Consider the following 13259-nt stretch of genomic DNA (forward strand, 5'->3'; position numbering starts at 1 on the left):
AAACCTGGAATGGGTTCTTCTAATTTATCTGTTGCTGTTAGAATTTTTTCTAGCGTCACTGAAGACCCATTAAATGCTTGCTCCACGTTCAACGCTATGCTTGGTAGAGCTACTCTTTTTTTCTTCAGAAACTTCTGATGAAGTTGGGTTAATTTTTCTCTTCTTCATGCTCTGGGTTGTTGTATGAGAGGAGCACAGATTTCGATTTCTTAGTATCTTCCCTTTCCCTTGGCCTCTATTATACATAGGCCTCTTTTGTGACACTTTTGATTTCCATGTCTTCCTCTATTCTGTTTTCTACAGTTTTTTCTGCGACCTCAGTGATAAGAGCTTTTGTTTGTGTTACGCTTTTTCTTCTTAATCTTTCCCAATGATGTTTTCGTGAAGATGGCTTGGCTTTCTGTTGCTGTCGCTTTGTATGGCGGTGTCTGAAGAACTAGAAAATCTTCTTGCTTTTTTCTGTGACTCTGTTGTCACCGAATTCTCCGCAGCTGTGGATATAAGAGGCTTGATAGCATTGCCGATCCTCTCAGCATGAGTTATGTGTGGGCAGATGTCCACGTTATTTTCCTTATTACTACATTTAAAGCAGGATGATTAACGATGCAGTTTCTGTATTTACATTTCGGGAAATCTGCCCTTAGATGTTCATATGACCCACATCTGAAGCACTGTCTTTTTGACTACAGGATAATTAACCATTGGCTGATCCTATGAATACGAAGTTGGGGACAGGTGTTTTCATTTCCATTGAAATTACCACTTCACCAGACTTCCAGTCTGGGTTGTCGATGTCATTCGACCTTTTAATACCACGGACGACACCCCACTTCGAAAATACCTTGCGAATGACTTCGTCACTATTTTCGATATACCCGAGTGGAATTTGTCAATTTTTAATGTTCTCAGGATACTGCCTATCATAAAAGGAAACCTTTTTTCACCACCACATCAAATCCTCCTAGAAGGTTATCTCTGGTTTGGAATTATTTGACCACAATTTGATATTTTCCTCCACCGTACGGAGTAAAACCATGTAGAGATTGAGAGCCTACACTTGCTACTAAAGCTTTCACGAATGGACGTTTTTCGACCTTGGTATCTGCTTGAAAACTGAGAGTTCTAACTCTCGGCAGAAAAGATGCCATGATTAAACTTTACAAAAAAAAAAGTACAGAAAGATATCTATCAGAAACGTTAAGCCTTTTCCCTTGATTAAGGAAAATGCAAACAAATCCCATAGACTAATATCTACCAGCATCCCGTACTACCTAAGTAGCAGTGCTAGCAAAAATATGAAATCTGATCCTAACCCATTAAACGGCCAAGTTTTCCCCGTCAGCAAAAATCTCCTTAGAGAAGCGGAAGACTGACAAACGGCACAAGGCCCGGGACTAGAACTAAGATTGTTTGCAAAGCAAATAATCTTACCAAACAAAGCTGTTGACTCTTTTTCAGGAAAAATGGATCTCGATCAGATACTGCGATCTTCTCATACCTGGCTGTAGACTCTTCTGCAGATATCAAGATATTATAATTAGATAAAAAATGAAAATGGATATATGGATATACATGATATTCCATTTCCATTTTTTTTTTCTAATTATAATATCTTGATATAGAATATTTTCAGGTGTATAGTGTACTTTTAATAAATTTCAAAAGTTATTAGAAGTACTAAACTTTTAATATTAATTTTAGGCAAAATATAAAGGAAACTATTATTTATCAGAAATAACATAAATAATACTGTTAAAAATTAGTTATAAAGGTTTTCTCCTTCGAATGAATTCTGAAACTTATTCTAAGAACGCACGCACGCACGACAGAGAAGAGACTTGAATATATTCATAAATAACTTATGCATATCTTAAAAGTTTATGAAATGCTGAATTTTCCTGTATTGCAGCTGTTGACTCTTTTAAATGACTTGTAAAAATGAAAATCATCTTCGCTGACAAAAACATTTCATTTAACTCATAAGCACATAATTTGCTTAACTCAACACATTTTCTTTCTCTGCGATCTGCTACAGAAATAATCTTCGTGCTACAAGTATGAAATGACAAAAACCAAACGCTTAATAGAAATGTTGTCACATATTCCTTTTGACTTTCCAACCTCTAAGACTTATTATTATTATTATTATTCGTGACACCTCCAAGGAGTCCGAAGACTCATCGCGGGAGGATACCTACTTAGCACACCTTAGTTTCATCAACTAAGAATGAAAGAAAGGAGAAATCGCATTTTCTATATATTGTATTTACGGCTATTTTGCCTGCTTCTGTTTAGGAGTGCCCCTGTTTAAATGTCATTGGCTTTTTACTCATGGATTCTTAGGGCATTGTACATGTATATTTACTAATAAATATATGTAGCATAAAGGAAGAGAAATTAACACATACCTTTTTCTGGGTGTTGTGGCTTTTATTCTTTCTGCGATGTGCAAACTACTGTGTGTGTGAGGGGGGTTAGGCAATGTGGGAGAATTAAAATAGAAATGGAAAAAAACCGGGTTTTTTGAATAATATATATATATCATCATCATCATCATCTTCCTTATACCCTCTTTTACCTTGCGGTGTCGAGGGTCCATTGATCATCGGAGGTCAGCCTTATGCCCCGGTGTATCCTATGTTTAGGATACACCGGGGCATATATATATATATATATATATATATATATATATATATATATAGGTGTAGGTGATATCACAGTCTTTTTGGCAGGGATATTAATTGAGACTACGTTGTGGTGTTCAAATATTTCTTTTTGTGTGTGAGATTTAGTGGGTTTTAAGAGATTTTGCCAATTTTTGGTTTGTGGTGAATACCAGTTTGTAGTCAGTATGTTTGAAGATGTATTTATGGGCTTTGTATGTGTTTTGGGTGTATGGTAGTTTGATAATTTTTTGTGTTCGGAAGTTTATTTTGGTAGTTGGGTTGTTTTGGCGGTTTTTGGCCATCCTGTTTGCGTAATTTATTAGTTGTGTAGAATAGTTGCGATTTTTGAAGCTCTATGTTAGTTTTTTTTATTTCTGCGTTTAGATAACTATGATTGGTTGAAAATTTGTAAGCATTTATGAATTGTGATAAGATGACCGATTTTTTAACGGAATATGGATGGAATGAGTGGAAATGGAGGTAGTTTCCGATATGCGAGGGTTTGTGGTATATTTTCGTGGCTATTTTGTTGTATGTTCTCATTAATGTCAAGTTTAAGAAATTGATGGATTTGTTCTGTTCGGTTTCTATGGTGAATTTTAGAGTGTTGCTGTAACTGTTTTAAGGCGGTGATGTATGTAGGATTTCCAATGCACAGAATATCGTCCACGTATCTGCCATAAAAGGTGATGCCGGGGGTTGGGGGGAAGGGACGGATGGAGTAGGAGTGATTCTATGTGTGTTAGGAATAATTCCGCTAGTTGTCCGCTGTTGTTTTGGCCCATGGGGAGTCCGAAGATTTGAATATACATGTTGTTGTTGAACTTGAAGAAGTTTGTCGAGATTATTAGTTTGATTAAGTTTATAATGTCATTAGGCGTTAGTTTAGTACGAGAGTGTAGGGTGTGGTCTTCTGTGAGTAGTGTGTGTACAATGTCTCAAGTTCTGGGGACGTCCACGTTGGTGTCTAAAGAGGCCGCATCCAATGAAGTGAGGATGTCTTCCCGGGATACGGATAGGTTTTTTAGTTTTTTGAAAAGGGTCGTCCGAGTTTTTTTATCATGAAGTTAGACGTAATTAATGGTTTGAGAAGTTTAGCTACGAAATTGGATAAAGGTGCTGTGGTGGTGTTTTTGTAGGAGACTATTGGCTTCATCGGGTACCCGTCTTTGTGGGTTTTTATTTGTCCGAACATACAACGGGTGCGTGTGGTGCGGGGAGCTGTGTTTTTCATTGTGGTTTTGTCTATTTTGTTTTCCTTGTAGGAAAACAAAATAGACAAAGTAGGGTATTGTTGATTTTTTTAATGAATTCGGGGGTGGGGTCAATTTGGATTTTTTGGTAGGTGTGTTGGTCGTTCAAGATAGCTGTATTTTGTTGTGATAATCGGTTTGGTTTGTGATGACTACTGTATCCCCTTTGTCAGCTTTATTTATCATAATGTTTGGGTTCCTTTTTAGGGATAATAGGGCTTTTTGTAAGTTGGGGTGATGTGATGTTTAGTTTTATTATTATTTTACTATTTATGATGTTGTTAATTTTGTGAAATATTGTTTCTTTGTTAGATCATTCTTTAATTTCGCTTGGATTTCGGTAATGATGTCTCTGTTTTGTGTGTATTTTGGGGATACGCCAAAGTTAAGTCACAAGTGCGTTAAGTGAATGCTATTTTTAAAGGTGTTTTTGTGATCGAGGGGGGTTGGGGGTTGGTAGGGTTGTTACGAGTAGAGATCCCATGATAGCGATTGTATGGTTATAAGACAAGTAAATTACGGATATTATCTCTGGAAAAACTCCCATGTTACTCCTCTTAACAAACTATTATATTTACGGCTATTTTGCCTGCTTCAGTTTAGGAGTGCCCCTGTTTAAATGTCATTGGCTTTTTATTCACGGATTCTTATGACACTGTAGATGTCTATTTACCAATATTTTCTATATATTATACAGGATGATCCAAAAGTCATGCACATCATAAAACAAGCTTGAATTTTTCAAATGCAATATTAGTACCAAGACTTGTAGAACTAAATTGCGACAAACAAATCTTATAACTGTATCTTTACAAAGGAAAAAATAAATAATATTACAAAAGGAAATGTTCAAAATGCACGTCGTTCTTGGATGTTGGCACGTGATCTTTTTTTTTTTTTTTAAAGGCAACTCTTCAAAGCATAGAATTCCTGACTATTCCGATTGCTTCAGTGATATTCGTCTTAAGTTCTTCAATAGTGAGGATTATAAGAATGAGGATAATAAGAAGATATGTCAATTCCACATATCTTCTTAATCCCATAAGAAGATATGTGGAACTGACAAATCTGACGCCCTTGGGAGAAAACGTCCTTTAGAAATCAGTCTGTCACTAAAACACTCCTGCGAAAATTGCATTCTTCATTTGCTGTATGGCAAGTGGCATTGTCTTTCTCAAAACTGCAGTCACGTTCTTCAGTCTTAATGAGAGCCACGATCTGGGTGATATCTTGGTACAGTGCACTGTTCAAAGTAAATGGGTCCAACAAAGCAGCGGCGTGATACTGCACACCACCTAAATGTGTCATCATTTTTTTTTTTGAATTTTTATCAACGTGAATAAAACACATTTTTATTTTAAACGTTCTCTTATGAGCTACATATTTTGAGCTTTCGCTGATAGCAAAATCCCAATTCTCGCACTTCTTCGATATGAATAAATAACAATAAACCGATGATATCCGCTTGAAGGACACGTGCTGGGCATCACGTAAATTCGCACGATAAAGCTCTTGCTCGGCTACCATCACACTGACGACACCGTCACTCACGGAGGAACAGTTTGGAGTTTGCATTCCGCTTGTTCCATACAGACCCAGGCAATTAGGGGAGTGGGAGGAAGGAACAAATAAAATTTAGATTTTAATGAATGCACATCCATTCATTAAGGGCACAAAATTTAAATGTAGACATCCTGAAACAAATAATAAGTATCTGAAACATATTTTATTGATTTTTGTCACATTTTGTCTCATCCTATGAGAGGGAACCAAAGCCTTTCTTTCAATGCGATATTTGAATTATAAAAGATAAGGAAAAACAAAACAATAAAAAGTAAATACAATCACTCTCAAGACAGCGAAAAAAAAATTTTTTTTTTGTCCTCTCACTTCAAACGAAAGTACGGAAAAGCGAATAATTAAGAAAAAGAAGAGAGATAAGAAAAACATCTCTGTGATCAAAGGTTAAAAAACATCGGAGAACATTCGAAAGATCGACTGAAGTCAAAGAAGCAGAATAAACAAAAAAAAAACTCTGCTATCAGGGAAAAAAGGCGCCCGATGACATAAAAAGTGTCTGCTACATAAGAAAGAGCAAACAGGGAGAAAACGTTTTTCTTCAAAGAACAAAAGACTTCATTCAGTTTAATTTTTTTTTAATTTTTTTACGTTTCAGTTAGATAAATACAAGGACTGTCGAAATAAACAACGAAGTTTTTTTTTTCCCGAATTAAAATCACTTACTGCATGTTCTAAAAATTACAAATAAAACTGCTGAATTGGGTTAACTTTAAAATTGCCATTTTATACCACGAGACGGCGTCACATTCGTCAATGAGTTCTGCATCAAGAAATAGAATGAAGTTTATTTTTATTGACATAAACAGTTTGCTTTTCGAACCTCTCTTTCATTTTCTTGTTTTAATTTAAGTCTAAATAGATTCAGATAAATATTTCTGTCTCTCTCTCTCTCTCTGTCTCTCAACAAAATGGCAGATCCGGAGATCTCAATTTTGATTACTGCCACCTAATATGATTGAATTCCGAACCATTTTATTCGTCTGTTGAGGAACCAAGCTACGTGTGACACATCAATAGACGAATAAAAATAAAAGTTCGTTTTAAATCAGAATAGGATTTATAAAATTTTCAATTGCCGTAAAATGTTACAAGACTTTTTCACAACACTGGTACTCAACAAAAATGTGGTTTTATTGAGGGATTTGACTATACAAAAACATTTAGTTTGGAACTATCGACGCATACATGAATGGTTGTAGCGTATTAGCAACGTATTAAGTACAAAAGTGAGTATTGTAAGCTTTATATTGTGAGAAATGCAAAAAGACAGCATAACCTCATCAAATGCAATACATTTAACTCTGTTTGCAGCAACGAAGAACAATACGCGGTATTGGATTCGTACCAACTATTTATAGACTTTATATGCAAATCAATATTTCCATCCTAAACATGAGAGGCTTTTATTGTTATTTCGTACCTTCTCGTATCATGAATGAGATGAGATGGGAAAACTCTTTAGGGAATTCTCTTTCTAATCTTATTTTATTCCTTTTGAAGGAATTTCAAGGAGATGAAAATTCCTCTCCGCGTTCTCTTCAATGGCTTAGATGCTGTGATGAGATCAATTGAATGAATGAATGAATTATTACAATTCTATTCATCCTTCACCCTCTCGACAGATGAAAGTGTGATAAATTGCATCAAAATGTAAGATGAATCTCCCAGATCGATGATTCGCTGCGGTTGCGATTGGAAATGCTTGGAGGATACGTCTCTGATAAGTCGCTATGCTGCATTGCTAACTCCTTCTATTGCAGGAAAAGCAGGATTTCATTTAACTTATTGAAATGATCAAGTTTAGATTTAATTTATAAAATTATTAAATCGAAACTTATCAAATATATCAAATCTTTGAGCTTTGAGCTGAGAGAATAGCGTACTCTATAAGTTGCTTGAGATATTGTTAAGAGTAAAAGATATCTTTCAGACGAGTAAGGATGCGAAGTACTTTTATTGGACTTTTCATCTGAAGGTGAGATAGTCGGTCTCATATGCAGATCGCAGAGTTTTTCCTTCCGAATGGTTGGGTTTTTCATCTTGCGAAACAAGCAAACTGACCAGATCAGCACAACTATTTATGTAGCCTTTAGTTGCTTCGACCATAAATCCAAAAGAAAATAAATAAACGCGTTGATCTACAAATATTTCCATATCCTAAATCATTGCGGTTCCATACTCTATCAATATAACGACGACAATAGCGCAAGTTTATTAATGCTCCTTTAAATGTGTAGCAGTTTATAATGTCACAAAAGACTCGTTAAAGATACCAAGAAATTTTATACTTGGTTTGTAATCCTTATCCCAAGTAAGCAAAAACAATGTTTTGCGTCTGAAATATATTCACGTCTAAACTACTTGTATATAGCGCTAATGATTCGTATCACTTCTCTCGCAATGCTGTTGATTTCGCAAAGATTTTCTACAAAACCTTTTTTTTTTGTTAACAGACATGAATATGTTGCTTAATCTGCTTAGAAAGAAAACATATCTTATTCAAAACATAGCTTTTTCTTTCCGCTTGCTACCTGAATCTCTTCAGAGATCGTTAAGGAATTTAAATTGCTAATAATATGTTTGTGTCTCTCGGGATACCTTTGACACATGGTATCCATATATGCCGTGTTGTTATTGGATTAAAAAATTATTTCACAATTTAAACAATTTATTGTTTCAAAATCAATACTCTTGTATATTTTAATAGGACACATCTACTGCGTTATTGATGCACACGCTCCATCCAACAGCACGTTCGTTTGACAGATTCGCTATTGCGTGTAATATCTATCACGCCACGTAGGGCCATAGATCATTATGTAAACGAAAGTAGCACGAGACAACGTAAGGAATGAAGGATGTATTGCAGAGAAAAAGCGAACACAATTCATGACGCCATTAATCACGTGTTCCACGAATTATCATTAGAGGTGTTAATAAGACATCTCAGATGTATCTGCCAACGATAACAAATGACATTTCGTATACTTCTCTGTTAGGTTCTGAACATACTGGGGTAGGGCACATGCACGCACACACTTATTTAAAATCGACTAACGCGGAAGAAGCGAACGATTTTTTGAAGCTCACAAGTTTGGTGAAGTTCGAATTTATCGATGAAACGAAGAGATAAGCTTTCTGGAGTGAAGAAATAAAAATATTTTTGCTGTTTAGCTGATTGTGCGCGTACTCTTGTAAAAGAAAGACACGCTATGGTAACGGTCACTCTGTTACACTCGAAATAATGCAGAAAAAAGGAAAAAGATAGTAAAAAAAAAATCCATCGTGACCCTGTTGCTTGCAGCTTAAAAAAGGAAGCTTGAATTACACAAAGCAAATTCGACAATCAAACTGTTCCCGTAAGCAACAAAGAAAAAATAAATAAATACATTGAGATAAGGTTGTATTTCTCTATAAAGCAAGGTACTGCCACCGGGTGATAAAAGTTTCTGTAAACCTGGAACACATTTAAAATGTTTGAATTTTATAAATATGAAAGTTTTTTCCTTTAGCCAGAAGATTAACTTTTATACAAAAATGTGGATTTATTTTCAACGCTCATCTTTTAAGCTCATAAAATTCATCAGATGATGTGCATTCTTTGCAACAACTGGTGTTATTGATTCTTCAAGAGCGGCGAATTAAGCACACAATCCCTTAGCCCCTTTAATGGGATTAAGAAAAGTTAGAAAGAGAGGCCTTTTTGACAGTCAGTGATGGGAGTTATTAACTGGTTGCCGACAGCAAACGTTCTTTCAGTTCATTATGCATCTTACAGTTTATTCTGTCAACTAACACTGCGTCTCATCGGACAACAGGGATAAGAGATATTAAGTTGGAGGATTAGCCTTGAGACATGGGTTTACTTCAAAGATTATAGTACATCAAAAGTGATCTCCTGCGTTGCCATGACAACCGAATTTCCACCTGTTTTCCGGATCTAGTACGATTTCCGAACAAAATAAAAAATGTACGAAAGTTTCAGAGATCGCGTTTGGTGCTAGCACTGACATGTTTGCAGAAACTCCAGATAGGCACAACCCGAACAAATTGCTGCACTGGGGTTTTGTGCTCCAGCATTTAATACTCGGACTGTAAATCTCTCCTTGATGAATGCGATTTGCTATTGAGATTTGGGGCATATACGAGTGCTGGTAGTTGCACTAACGCCAACAAGGATATGTACACACTCAGACACTCACTCGAGGCTGATTGAACAATGAGGTTTTATTCGTTTTAACATACTGTTAATTCATTTGTATGTTTCCATACTCGAACGCATTGTTGCTATGGTAACATCCTCCGCATTGTAAAAATGAAAAGTCGTTCTAAAGATGCTTATGGTAGCTGTCTTAATTAAAAATAAAGTGCTCCATACAAAATACAAAAAATACAAGACAATTGACGAAGATCAAACTTTATCATACTTAAGTAACTTTTTTTCATTCAGTTGGAATAATTTTACTTCGCAAGTGTTACACTACGTTTATGACTTAAAGTGACTCCAAAGGGTTTAATTGCGGTATGCTTTCTACACCTCGTACACGATTCTACCGGAAGTTGTGCAACGCACATCCGACTGCATAACAATGAATGTTCATAAGCAGTTTAAAGTTCGAGTCAATACACTCAATTAAGCAGACACACAAATAACTGCTCGCTTCAGGCTATAAAATTCTGAAGTTGGTTGTGAAGGAAGTTCGCGCAAAGAGCGATCTTAGTGAAGACAAAGCACGGAGGAGGTGGAGAGAGGTTCATTTGAAGACGCCATTAAACTCCTTCCAAAGTTCCTTAATAGCAATCACCATCTTACGGAAGATTCGCATAATGGGGATCGATCCTTTATAGTTCTAATTGATTAAAGTTTTCTTTCGTAATTCTCTTGTGGGTTGTAAACATGTACACTGTCTTTTCAGAAATAAAGGAGCAGAAAATATCACGGTATATTTGAAAATGACCTTAAAAATGACGAAAATCACCAGTGGGATTTTAAAGTTTTTAAAGTGCGACTGAAGCACATAAAACTGGTGAAATTTCAACTAATTGTTTTAAGGGAGTCTCATTAATAAAATAGTGTAATACCAAATTTAGAAATATGTGGCAGTAAGCAAGATGGCGGTCTTCTATCGGGAGAAGAAGATCTAAAACTTTTTGAACAATAAACAATAAACGCTAATGTAATAGCCTTCTTTAATTTACTCTTCTTATTATTTTGATTAAGTGAACATCGGACAAAGTGGGAAAAAAGGCTTAATCTTCATAAGTGATTTTGCTTTTAGTTTATTCCTGGGAATTTTGTCTTCGTAATCAGAAATGTTCAGCTGAGTATGAACATAAAGTTTGACCCAAACTTTAAGCCTTAAAACTATTCAATCCTTGGATTACGAAAATCATTGGCGCTTGTTTTTAAAAATTCACATTTTCAAATATGTGTATTTTATCGAAGTAATGCTAAGGACACTCAGATAACGCTTCAAAGCAATGGCATTCTTCAGTATATCTGATAATCATAGAAAAGGCGTTACCTGTTTTTTTTCCGCCTCATCCAGCGATGTCTTCTCCCACCCTATTATCATTTTCCTGCACGAATTGTGAGAGAGAGCGTGTGTCACAGTCTATTTGCAGACAGAAATCACAAATCCTCATCATCTGCTGTACTGTGAGAATGCAACTCCTGGAAGGCGACCTCACCTACCCATTTGCAAAAAAAAAAAGAAAAAAAAAGCTCTCAACATATTGGGGTGATTGCGCGTGACAAGAGAGAACCACAGTGCGAATGAATCAAACTCCTCTGCAGCAAGTGGATTGTTGTGGATTGTCACCGCATAATTCACGAACGGCCCTCTCTAGTTGATGTATTCACAGACTTTATCTAGATTGCACGTTCAAGTACAAAGATCATTAATTTTCTTAAAGGTGCCGACGTTTCTTATCAAGAAGAGAAACAAACACAAACAAAAATATTTAGGAAAATTCTCATGGACGATGTCAGCTGATGCTGTTAAAATCCAAGGGTTTGGTTTTATTTTACAGGAGCTATTCACTCATAGCTGAGGATTACATGACTTCCTTAGTCGTAAACAATCATAATCATAAACTGGACTCTAATTCGGACCAATCACTCACCTTCTGATTTTAATATTAAATTTAATGTTCAACATCCAGTTCAGTCCGCATTCTTGTAGTGGCACATTTTGTGAACATTACTCCGTTTCTGGTGCAGAATATATAGAAATTATAAGACTTTATACAAGTATATTCTTTTTAAATAATTTGTTAGTATATTATTTCATAATATCACGCAGTAAATTTATTATATCATGCTCCTTTTTATAATACACCAATTAGGAAATCATACTAATTATTAAGAAATGATGTTTATACGTTGATTGAAAACCAAACGGCTATTTTTCTCGCAACCTTAATAATAATGAAGGAGATATGAATCTTTTGATGTTTAACGGCCAGTAAGCGAAACTCTAAGAACTCTGACTAAGATCTATGAGTTTCATACCGAAAAACTATCGGCAAATCCAAGTGTAAGTAACCACGTGGTAGTGCAACACCAAGGCAACTCGAATCAAAGGTGGAGCAAGCTCCTTCACTATCCTTGATATTTTCTCATAATTTAAAAACACAGCCACTAGGGGATGTAATACTGTAATTACATTAGGAGGAGAGGTCACTACCCAGACCGGTTTCCACCTTTTTTGAGGTAGAAAAAGGTTGAAACCGGTCTGGGTATCATCAGTGAGTAGGTAGACCTGGAAGATAACAAGGTATTAACTATTAACTATTAACTATTAACTATTAACTATTAACATTACTGGCTTAACGGGTGAAGCAAAAGCTTTTCATATTCCCGGCTATCTTAATAGAGGCTGTGAGTTGAGAGACTTTATGAGCAAATTGCTCGCCCTGAGTGGGCTAAGAGATTCATCCTCAGTGTTGGGGTTGAGGATGGCTTTAGGTCTTTTGTGCTGAGAATAGTCCATTGCATCATAGTCAGCAGCCAGTTGGATCAGCCTGTTAGGGTGCATAGTTGCTTTTGAGAAGAATTTGGTTGCTATAGTCTGCATGAAAGTATAAATATAGGGGATCTCCGTGTCCCGGTGCAGTTGGACAGTTCGGATGAACCATGGAGCGCCCAGGATCATTCTAAGACACTTGTTCTGAATGCGTTGTAATTTGATAATATTCGAGTTTGAAGTATGGCTCCAAGCCGGTGAGGCATAGGTGAGTATTGGACGAACATTCAGTTTGTATATGAGAAGTTTAATTCTGGTGCTCAGCTTGCTGTTTCTGTTAATTAACGGGTAGAGCTGAGCTATGGTTTTTGATGTTTGCAGAGAGTCTTGATATGGGAGTTGAAAGGCAGTTTTCTATCCAGTACTACACCAAGATATTTGATGTCTGTTTTCCACTGAATTTTTATGTTAAATAAGAGAATATCTTCTTTAGGAAGCACTGATCTTCTAGAGAATAGGACGGCTACGCTCTTCAGAGGATTCACCAGGAGTCGCCATTTGGCAAAATATTGTTCAATTTGCAGTAGGTTTTCTTGCAGTTTCTTGATGGCTAGGTGAGGCTTCAATGATCTGGCCAATATCGCTGTGTCATCAGCGTAAAGAGCTTTAATTGAAGATAATGGGTTGTGTGGTATATCATGCAAGTATAAGGAGAATAGAATTGGTGCTAGTAAGGACCTGTGTGGAACTCCAGCCAAGATGTGTTTCTGTGTAGAGACTGCTCCACTTAA

Source organism: Typopeltis vanoorti, chromosome 3, assembly GCF_054136105.1.
Source record: "Typopeltis vanoorti isolate ZY-2024b chromosome 3, IOZ_Tvanoo_1.0, whole genome shotgun sequence".
Classification (NCBI taxonomy): Eukaryota; Metazoa; Arthropoda; class Arachnida; order Uropygi; family Thelyphonidae; genus Typopeltis; species Typopeltis vanoorti.